Genomic DNA, 12,139 nt, shown 5'->3' on the forward strand with positions numbered 1-12,139 from the left:
CAATCAATCCAAATACTGCAAGGAATTGATCAAAAGATTTGGGATGGATAGTGCAAAACACATGTCTACACCGATGAGCACTAATTGTTACTTAGATAAAGATGAATCTGGTCAGTCTATAGACATAAAACAATATCAAGGTATGATCGGATCTCTTCTTTATTTATCTGCTAGTAGACCTGATATTATGTTTAGTGTATGCATGTGTGCTAGGTTTCAATCCAACCCCAAACAATCACATCTAAGTGCAGTAAAGAGAATCATGAGATATCTATTAGGAACAATCAATTTAGGATTATGGTATCCTAAGAATTCAACATGTAACTTAATAGGATATTCTGATTCTGATTTTGCCGGATCTAAAACTGATAGAAAAAGTACAAGTGGAACTTGTCAATTTATTGGATCGGCTCTTGTCTCATGGCATAGTAAGAAACAAAACAGTGTTGCTTTATCTACTGCTGAAGCGGAATATATCTCTGCTGGTAGTTGTTGTGCACAAATTTTATGGATGAAGCAACAATTATCTGACTATGGCATCATTCTTGATCGCATACCTATTAAGTGTGATAATACTAGTGCCATAAATCTATCCAAAAACCCAGTTCAACATTCAAGAACTAAACATATAGAGATTAGACACCACTTTCTTAGAGATCATGTCTTAAAGGGAGATTGTGTATTAGAATTTGTTGATACTAAGAATCAACTTGCTGATATTTTCACTAAACCTCTCCCCAAGGAAGTGTTTTTCTCTATTAGAAGAGAATTAGGTCTCTTAGATGTAAGAGATTTAGAAAAATAGGGATTGATTGGTTGATTGATTGGTTGATTTACTTTTTACCTTTTGATTGTAGATTATTTTGTTTGATCTTGTTTGAATTCTTGTTTTTATGATAGAATTTATGATTTCTTGTGTATATAGTAATTGAATGATTGAATTTAGTGTATTAGTAGTGAAAATAAGTCATATAGGATGTATTTGAGCATAAATATAGATATTCTCTTAGAAACTAGCCTAGGATAGGCAGCCTGTAATCGATTACAACATCCTGTAATCGATTACCAGAAGGCTTATTGGGCCTGTAATCGATTACCAATACCTGTAATCGATTACAATGCGTCATCTTCTATAAATACTCACGAAATCAGAGCTGCTGCGCAGCCAAAGCTTCCTCCACGTTTTCCTCCATACCTAGAACTTCAAAACTTCGATTCTCACTCAATTCTTCACCAAATCACGTCCCGTAAAGCCCAATCTTCCTCTTTTTCACTCCTCTTTCACTTCCACCGATCAAAATCCAGAAAAACTTCATCAAATGGCAGAGCCATCAAAGAAGAGAAAGGGATCATCCTCCACCGCTACCGCTACTGCCCATCGCCGTCACGGCCCATCCGGAGCACCCACAGCACCTATTCCTCCTTCTTTGTCATCTCCAAGATCATCAACACTGTTTTCATCCGATGATCAACGTCTACGGTACCTTTCTCAGTTTTCTTCTAGAATAATTTTAGATCCTAAGTACCTAGACGTAGAGTTCTTTAATGATGAAACGTTTGATTGCTATCAAGTGTTTCAAAATTCTGGTCTTGTTGATTTCATGTCATTTAAATTGCCATATTATCCTGAACTTGTAAAGGTCTTCTACTGCAATTTAAAAATTCAGGATGGTATTATTATGTCTGAGGTGCATGGTACTTCTATGGTCATTGATCAGTCACTTTTCTTTTCTTTGACTCATTTACCCAGTCAAGGTGCACCTTTTGAGGGCACCATTGTTGATGACTGGAAATTCGATTATTCGAGTCATGATGCTCGTCGCATGGTCTGCAATGATCAAGCTGACATGACCGGTAGATTGTTGGCCGGGTCATTAACTTTTGATAATCGCGTCATGCATTATATCATTGTTAGAATTTTGCTTCCTCGGTCTTCAAATTTAGCACAAGCCTCTGAGGAGGATTTGATTCTTATGTGGGCTTTTCTAACCGGTCGTCAGATCGACTGGGCCCATTTGGTTCGGTACCGAATGCATAAGGCATTACGGGCCAATGCACCTCTTCCTTATCCACATTTGATTACTCTGTTTTTGCGTCATTTTCAAATTCCGCTTGATGATGAACCCTTTGTTCAAGTCAAGCGTTCCTTTGCAATTGGTGCTGGAGCAGTGACCTCCTTTGGGTATCGTAAAGATCGGAATGGACAATGGCTGAAGAAGGATGCACTCCCTTCTCAAGATGAACGTACTCCTTCACCTCCTCCTCAACGTGAAGATTCCGCACTCATGAATGAAGTCCTCTCCGAATTACGGGGTCTTCGTTCGTATGTTGGTGACCGCTTTGACTCGTTAGATTCACGCTTTGCCGGTATGGACATTCGTCTTACACAGCTTGAAGAGGATGTCGGATACATTCGTCAGAGTTTCGATCTTCCACCACCTCCTCCGTCTTCTTAGATTTTAGATTCTGTTTATTTATCTTTTATAAGCCGTGTATTTTGGCTTTTAGTTTCTTAGAATTTACATTATTATGCTAAGTACTTTGCTTATTTATCTTGTGTTTTTAAATTTTAGTCTTGGATATTTTGTGGTTGTTGACATTTTATGTTATTTGAATTCTGGTTTGATTATTTCTTGATTATGAGTTTGGCTTATTGGATTTAATACTCTGATACTTATATCTTGCCACTCCATTGTTATAACTGTGTTGATTTCCGAGTTCTTTGGCTTTTTGATGTTGCCAAAGGGGGAGAACAAGGTTGTAGCAAAAGCTTAAGAAAAAGCTTAACAAACTTAGAAATCAAGTGATCATGTATTCCGAAATATAGGGGGAGAAAACGGATGCACATTTTATCTATATACAATTGTTTGTTGCTTGCTTGAATCTTGATTTCAGGTATTGTATTGTCATCATCAAAAAGGGGGAGATTGTAGATGCATTTGGCTTTAATGTTTTGATGATGATCATGATGATGTGTTGCAATTGATGCAAATGGGCTTTTCAAAATTAAAATTCAAGACAATACTTCAAGATTACAAGTCACAACATCAAGATGATCACTAGAATATTAGGAAGGGAATTCCTAATTGAATTAGCAAAGGTTTGGCCAAGTGATTTAAAATAAAAAAGTGTTTTTCAAAGGTTTTACTCTCTGGTAATCGATTACCAGAGGATGTAATCGATTACCAGTGGCCAAATACGTTTTATAACAGCTATAAAAATTTGAATTCGAAATTTTAGACTGTGTAATCGATTACACAATTTTGGTAATCGATTACCAGCAGTTAGTAAACGTTTTAATTCAAATTTTAAAAGCTGTAATCGATTACACAATTACTGTAATCGATTACCAGACAGGAATTTCAGAAAAATAATTTCAAGAGTCACAACTTTTCAAAGGCTTTACTCATGACCACCAATGGTCTATATATATGTGACTTAAACACGAAATTGTAAAGAGAGATTTTCAGAACAACAAAGTGTTTATCCTCTCAAAGAGCAATTTCATTTTATCCTCTTAAGAATTCCTTGGCCAATTCAATTGCAATTCATTAAGGAATTAATTGAGTGCTCAATCTGTAAAATCCATCTCTTTCTAGAGAGATTTGTTCCTCTTCTTCTTCTCATTCTTTAAGGGATTAAGAGACTGTGAGTCTCTTGTTGTAAAGGATCTCTAAACACAAAGGAAGGATTGTCCTTGTGTGTTTAGAACTTGTAAAAGGAATTTACAAGATAGTGGAACTCTCAAGCGGGTTGCTTGGGGACTGGACGTAGGCACAAGGGTGTGGCCGAACCAGTATAAAACTGAGTTTGCATTTTCTCTTCCCTTAATCTCCTTTATTTATTATTGCTTTATATTCATATTCAAGTTGCTTCATTTGAATTAATATTTAAGAAGATTGTCATTAAGGGAATTCATAACTTGAGTAAAAAATAAAATAGATTTTTAATTAGGGGAAATAGTTTGGAATATCTTAATTCAACCCCCCCTTCTTAAGATATCTGAGGCCACTTGTCTAACACTTTGCTCATAGGATCTAAGTGACCCCATCAACCCTTGAACAAATATAGTTGATAAGTCTTTGGTTTCTTCTATAACTACCACCATTGGATCAAATTTTTCAGTCAAGCTAATTAGAATTTTATCAACAATTCTACGATCATCTATTGTATCTCCATGAGACTTCATTTGATTCACCAATTCAGAGAGTCTATTAAAATACTCATTCAAACTTTCATTTTCTTTCATTCTCAAAATCTCTCTTTAAAGATTGGAGTTTAATTATTCTCACCTTTGAATCTTTTTTGAACTCTTGCTGCAAAATTTCCCATGCTTACTTTGTTGTTTTTGCTCTCATAATTCTTGGAAATATGCCTATTGAGACTCCTTTTTGAGTCATGCCTAGAACTCCAACATCTATGATTTTTTCTTCTTCAGTTCTTCGCGTTGTGTGGTTGTGGCTGCTAGTTCTTCATGCCTTTCTTTGACAAGCTCAGAGGCATCCTGTGACATCCTGGAATTTCTACCCGGAATTTTGTAAGTATTACATTTAAATAATTATATATATATTCTTGGTAGAAGTATGTACATTGGGGGAGAAATACACGGGTTAGACTAATTAACGAAGAGTAACCCATAACTGGACGGTTATAGATTAATTCGCAATTAATTAATCTAAAAATTATCGTTTTGTGTGCAACTAATAATTAAACAAAACCAACCTCTGAACCACGCTCAGGGTCTCATTCTGAGCGTTTTGATATATATATTGCCTACCTTTGAAAACGGGCCCCAACGGGTGCAGAAAAACGCAAAGAACTGGAACCAGAAAAGTGGCACACAAACCGAGGTAGGATTTTAGCATTCAAAAAGGTCCATTTTTTTTCCTTCTTTTATGGCTGAGTATGTGGTCAAATCAAAGGAAAAGGTGGGCCCTTGTTGCTCCAATTAAAAAAGGACATGTGGAATTGCCTTTGAAAAGAAAATGAAAAAAAAAGAAAAGAAAAAGATTTTTTTTTAAAAGCCAAATCTTCTCTCTCTTTCTCCAGAAAATACCACCAGCTCTCTCTTTCTTCCTCCACGTTGCTTTCTTCCTTTTCTTCTCCACCATTGTTGTCTCTCTTCAAGCTCCAAATACCCCTTCATTTCCACACCAAATTGCAAGGTAAAGCTGTTTTTGGAGTCTAGGAGCCTACCTCTACCTCGTGGGACCTTCAATTTCAGGTAAGGGTGGACTTCTTCTCACTTGAAATCTGTGGGTGTTGGGTTCTTGGGAGCTATAATGGGTAGTTCTACTAGGTTATTGCTTTAGGGTAGTTGTTTGTGAAGGAAATTGTTGTAATTTTGCTAAACTTGACATGTTTAATGTAAGCAAAACTGCCTATGTTGATTTAGGGTTCAATAATGATGTTTTGATATATATATATATGTGTGTGTGTGTGTGTGTGTGTGTGTGTGTGTGTGTGTGTGTGTATGTTTGAAATGTAGATAGAACACTGGTAGAGATGATAGGGAGATTTAGCTTAGAGTTAAATGTGAGAATGGTAGTGTTGTAGGTGGAAAAGGGTGAGATTTTGAGGTTTAGAAAGCCAAATTTGGGGTTAGTGGAAATTTGAGTTTAAAGTGAGTTGATTCTAGTTTAGAATGCTAATTAGGACTTGTAGAAAAGCTTGGTCAGAGCAAATGAGGAAAATGAGTGGCAAATGTGAAAGAAAAGAGCCATTTATAGTGTAAATTGAGTGTTGAGAGGTCAAATTTTGAATATTTGACCTTAAAATTAGTTTGAGCAAGTCTAATTCAATGTTATAGACTTGATGAAGATGAGAGTTTACCCCAAAATTACCCAATTTTCATTTTCACCTTTCAAACCTTGAAAATTCACTAAATTTGGTGGGTTTTAGATACCTATAATGTGCTTTACCTTGGTTTGAAGTTTGTTTTTTGCTTGGACATGATTTATACATGGTTTAGGACTTGTAGGATCCAATTTGAGTGGAATTGGATGCATGCAAGCTAGATTTCGAAAATCTGCAAAATTATGCAGAAAAAACTGCCCAATTATGCAGAAAAAAAAATGGTTATGCAGTGCTAGTTCCTGCTGTCACAGGAAAGGCAGTATATCTCGTGTTCTAGACATTCTTTAGCAGATCCCAACGGTCAAAACTTAGATTTCTGTATGAGGAAACCCCCTGTTAAATTTTCAAGGCAATCCAATGGTTAACGAATCGGAACGAAGAGGATTTTACTGAGGTATGTGAATAGGAAAACTCTGTGAAATTCGAATGAATCTTGTGTAAAGATTTATGCCTCCACTCTGTTTTTTTTAAGGTAGTTTCATGACAAATGGGATTGAATTGATTTGACATTGTGAAAGCTTGGAGGAGTTGATGGGGACCCGGTGCTGAGAGGAACGAGGAGAAGGGCTACATACGGGTGCGTGAGCTCAATTTAAAGGTGGGCAACTGGGGATGGTGTGCTTATGGCTGGGCTTGTGGAAATGGGATATTTTTTTTGCAGCATCGCCCAATCGTCACCTAGTACCACATATGACGGGTGCCCCATAATCCAATAAGCTCGGTGTGAGAAGGCGTGGAAGAGTCAGTCTTCCAACTTTTATCTAGTTTGTGTTATATCTGAAAAATCCCCTCTGGTAATCGATTACCATCCGTGGGTAATCGATTACAGGGTTTAAAAATTGAAACAGGACGTTCAGTAGCTTCTGGTAATCAATTACCAATTGTGTGTAATCGATTACACAATGTTATATGCTACTGGTAATCGATTACCAATTGTGTGTAATCGATTACATAGTGTTATATGCTACTGGTAATCGATTACCATTTATGTGTAATCGATTACACAGTGTAACTTTTAGGTTCCAATGTGCAAAGGCTGTTGTAATTCGTTTTTGGGAACTGGTAATCGATTACATACTTTGGTAATCGATTACCAGAGAGGAAATCTCTTGAAAAAGACATTTTGACTGTGCGTAGCCGTTATGGGACGCATTGTATTGTTACCTGTGTAGTTAGATTTCTTGTGAAAGAGTCTACCCTCTTTCTTTTATCTCTTGTAGATCGCGATGGCAGCGCAGTTGATCCATGATCGCGTTGTGATGGAGTGCCTAGAGGGTGTTTGGGAGACCCTCGAAGGCAATGAGAGGTGCCGATTCCGTGGCACAATTCGAGTCAGTGCTACTTCGCTAGTACATCCGGAGCAACCCGCACGCATACTTCAGCAGCCTGTGGAGTGGATACTACCTACACCTACTCCATATTGACTAGTTGAGCCAGTTCAAGTGATAGAGGTGTCATCCTCTGAAGAGGATCTTGAAGAGGACCCAGAGGAGTTACCTCCTGACCTGCTATGGACGCCCCTGACTTACCAGAGGATGATGAGGACCCACTCCCTGATGTTGATTCTCTAGAGGATATTATGTCAGCATCTGAGGCAGACTCTACAGAGGAGAGTGGCCCTGGAGGGACAGCGAATAGTGACGACTCATCATCATAATAGACGGCTCCTTAGATTAGGCGTACATACTTTTGTGGGTGGGTGTATCTAGTTCAGACTGCTAGGTTTACTCTTTTTGATTTTTGGGTGGGTAGACCTCTTGTATAGAAATTTTGATGATTGTATATATTGTGGCTAAAGCCACCACATTTGTTGCCTTTGCTCTGGATGTCACTGTGCTATTTTGCAAATTCCCATATTTTGGACAGTTTTTGATGATGAAAACAATTATGCTTTATCTTGTTATTTGAAAAATAAATGTTAACGAACTTTATTTGAAAAGAGTTTATCGACCGCACCTTATTATTTCTCACGTGATGACCTAAAATGATGGCTGATATATATTTTTTTTAGAGAGAAAAATAGTTTGGAGGTTATGAGTGATCAGAAAGAAATGAATCCGAATAGAGTTGTGAACTGGCCATTCAGGACTCTATAGTGATAATTTTCCTTCTGAAATTAATTACCGTGAAATGAATAACAGTGCGAAAAAAAAAGAAAAAAAATTCCCATGGTTTCTGCTATTTAATTTATTACTATTAAACCAGTCATTATTTAGGGACGCCACACATCCAGAGAAGTGAATAAAGTCTCCATTTTTACTACCCAAAAATCATAATTTTCTCCTTCAAATAAAGGAACTTGGACATTGTTGTAGATTGAACCAATGCTTGTGGAAACATTGCTTGAGGAAGCCATGGCTCTTTACTTTCAATCTCCTCCTTCTCTTCTCTTCTCCTTTATTTTATTTTATTTTTTATGCAAGGATCTGCAGGTTTGATACCACTCTATTGGTGGTATTCTAGAGGTGAAAACTCAAAGAAAATAGAATAAGAGGAAGATTATTTAGAGTTGAATAATTCTCTGGCTTTATCTCAACTTTGGTTTGACTTTATAATGCAACTAGTGAGTCCACATATTTATTAGTAAGCAATGGAACTTCCTAGAGAACATTAATTCACTAGTGCATAAACTCTCATTACCTAGATACATATTTTCTAGATACATGTGATTCTCTAGGTACACGAACATAATTCCTAAGACTAACAATAATACTATTACACTACATACACTATAAGAAAAATCATTGTTACCAACGGAATATTTTCCATGGAATTTATTATGTCGGAAATATTTGAATTTCTGATAGAATTTTTTTCCGATGGAATTTACTCACGAACAAATTTTCCGTCAAAAAATATAAATTACTGACGGAATTTATCCACGGATTTAGGTTTGTCGAAAATTTAATATCTTTTCGACAGATTTTATCAAATGAATAAGCATTCCTCGAAATTTAAACCAACCCTAGCCCTCTCTCATTCACGTTTCGATCTGATATCAGTTCCACAGTCGCACTCAATGCACCTCCCACGCTGCCGTCGCTCGTTGTTGTCCTGTCATCAACGTTGTTACGCATCTACTGTGAGCCCACACCGCCGACATCGTTTCAATTTTCACTGCATTAGGTTTTTTTCTACCTTGCTTTTCAGAATTTGTTATGCATTGTTACGTTTATTGTAGAAGTGCTGGCTTGGGGTAAGCCTTGGTGCAATGCCTTGGAGTTATTTATTAACTAGGTTTAAGAACTTGTGGGCTTGTGAGAGTGATTTTTTGAAGGAGAATCGACAATAGTCGTAAATGTTGCCATTTTGGGGAGGGAGAATGGATTTGCAATAGGATGGGTCTAGGGTGGATTTGAATGTAGTTCCCGGTGAGACAAAAGCGGTAGGATTTGAGTAATTAAGAAACAAAGTTTTGAAGCCATGTTGACAGAGGAAATAGTGAGTTATTGTGTTGATTTGTGAATGTTGGTTGATTGTTAGTTGTGGTTTGAAAACCAATTTCGTGAGGTTCAATTTATAGGCGAATAAGCCAACTTTTTAACGAGAGAGACACCTAATTATTGATTTAATTATTAATTTACAAGTACCAATACATGTTTTGTTTTCATGGTTCCATTCTGTTTGAACCTTCCCCGATAATATTCTCAATCTCCATTTACTTCCATTCCAGGCTTCTTTCACCACTATTATCGTACATTGCTCTGTCTTTCTCTCCGATTTTGTAGCTCAACTTGTTGTCCAAATTTTGAAGTCATTGAAAGAGCCCCTTTGATGGGGTTCATGTATTTGACTCTCTCCAAACTCCCATAATAGTGAGAGCCTTCTACAGTGGGTCGTTCCTTACAATAGAGGTTCATACATGACAGTAGGAACTGATGAGGACATGTTCAAGAGCAAGGGCAAGGATCCACTTGAAGGACTTGGAGGACCTATGACAAGGGCTAGAGCAAGGAAAGCCAAGGAAGCTCTTCAACAAGTGTTGTCCATACTATTTGAATACAAGCCCAAGTTTCAAGGAGAAAAGTCCAAGGTTGTGAGTTGTATCATGGCCCAAATGGAGGAGGACTAAATGACACCACTTTGTCTCAATTTTAGAGTGTTTAGTTTGTCTAAATAATGGCCCAATCCTTGCAAAGTTGGCTGACCAAAAATATGTTTTTGGTTAATCAACTAAAAGGGCTTTAGTTAGGTTTAGTTCAAGTTGTAATAAGGGCCCAATTGGCAACCTAGGCATCAGCCTTTTGGGAGACCAAATGGTGGCTGACTTGTTGGCTGTTGGGGGTGACTTTTGGTTGCCACAATTTCAGTTACACTCAGCCATTAAGTTTTTTTAATTCCCTAGGTTAATGGCATTAAGTTATTTTAATTCTAGGTTAGTGGGTCATTACTAAAATCTGCTGTAAAGCTTCTATATAAGCTGAACCATTTTATCAATAAAGACAAGTTGAGTTTTATTCAGAAAATTAGAGTTTATCTCTTTTATCTTAGTGAGAGTGATTCTCCTAAATTCTTGAGTGATTCAAGAACACCCTGGCTGTATCAAAGGACTTTCACAACCTTTGTGTGTTGCCCTCGCTGGAAAGAGTGATTCTTTCCTTCCTTTCATCTTCACCCTTGTTCTTTCAAACCACAATTCCAGAAAATCCACCTCTGCCCAGAATTATCTCGTGGCCATAACTCCCATTTTACGCACTCAAATTAAGTGATTCTTGAGCCTAAATTGACTTTCAAAACGAGACCTTTCACCTCGTTTTGGAATCACCTCATTTGGAGCCCTGTAGCTTCAGTTATTGTCATTTCTATATTTCTGTCCAGCCACCACTTAACCTACATTTTACCATCCCATTCATCCATTTTATGTCAAGAACCACCTTATTAAGACCCACGAAATTAACCACCTTATTTTCCATCCTTTCCTTAATCAATTTCCGCATTTTCCATCAAGGTTTAATCCTAGACGATCCTAAGTCAGCCCTTGTGCCATGTGGGTTCATATCATTTGGTATCAGAGCTCCGGTTCTAGGATCAACACTTCCTTTGCTGGAAATATTGGGTAACATCCTTCTTTATTCTCTTTGCCATTTATATTACCTTCTTATTCATATATATTTTTTTAGGCTGAACCATTGCAAAAGTTAAGCCTTTTGATCTCTTTGTTATAAAAAAAAAAAAAAACAGAAGCAGAATTTCGTATAAGCAAAATTAAAAAAAAAAAATTGGGCTGAATGGTTCATGCTTGAAGAACTTTTAAAAAAAAAATCTCTTTAAGGTAATATATTGGTTGCATGAAGGATTGTTACTTGAATTCCTAAATTCTGAATTTTATTTCCTTCATTTGTGCCTAAAAACATTGTTAGCCTTTTTCTTGGTTAACCTTTTCCTTGTCTCTCTAGCCTTACCTAACACATATTGGTGAATTGTTCTTTGTTGTGGCCATAATCTCTTGAATTACCTAAGAACTCAAGGGGAATTAGAGTGGTAAAAGGCAAGAGTGTTTCATTAGAGAAAAGCCATAATTGTGTGATACACTTGAGTGGGTGAGGTATTCAAACAGCAACTATAATTGTCTTGTTACGTTTGATTTGTTTGTTTGAGATGTCAGGTACTAATCCTATTGATGGAGTGGGGCTTTCGCAATTCCAAATGCAAGCTTTGATGCAACATTTGGAGAGGTTAATGAAACAACAAGATGATGCGCTCCATGAGAGGTTGGGTCAAATGGAGAATAGAGATCATAATGAAGAAGAAAGGAGGAGAAGAGGGAATGATGGCGTTCCTAGACAAAACCGAATTGATGGTATTAAACTCAACATTCCTCCATTTAAAGGAAAGAATGATCCGGAGGCCTACTTGGAGTGGGAGATGAAAATAGAGCATGTTTTCTCATGCAACAACTATGAGGAGGACCAGAAGGTGAAGCTTGCCGCCACGGAGTTTTCCGACTATGCTCTTGTGTGGTGGAACAAGCTACAAAAGGAGAGAGCAAGAAATGAAGAGCCAATGGTTGATACATGGACGGAGATGAAAAAGATCATGAGGAAGCGGTATGTGCCGGCTAGTTACTCAAGGGACTTGAAATTCAAGCTCCAAAAACTAACCCAAGGCAACAAGGGGGTTGAGGAGTATTTCAAGGAAATGGATGTGCTCATGATTCAAGCAAATATTGAAGAAGATGAGGAGGTAACTATGGCTCGATTTCTTAATGGTTTGACTAATGATATCCGTGATATTGTTGAGCTGCAGGAGTTTGTTGAAATGGATGATTTGCTTCACAAAGCAA

This window comes from Glycine soja, chromosome 11, assembly GCF_004193775.1.
Source record: "Glycine soja cultivar W05 chromosome 11, ASM419377v2, whole genome shotgun sequence".
NCBI classification, from domain to species: Eukaryota; Viridiplantae; Streptophyta; class Magnoliopsida; order Fabales; family Fabaceae; genus Glycine; species Glycine soja.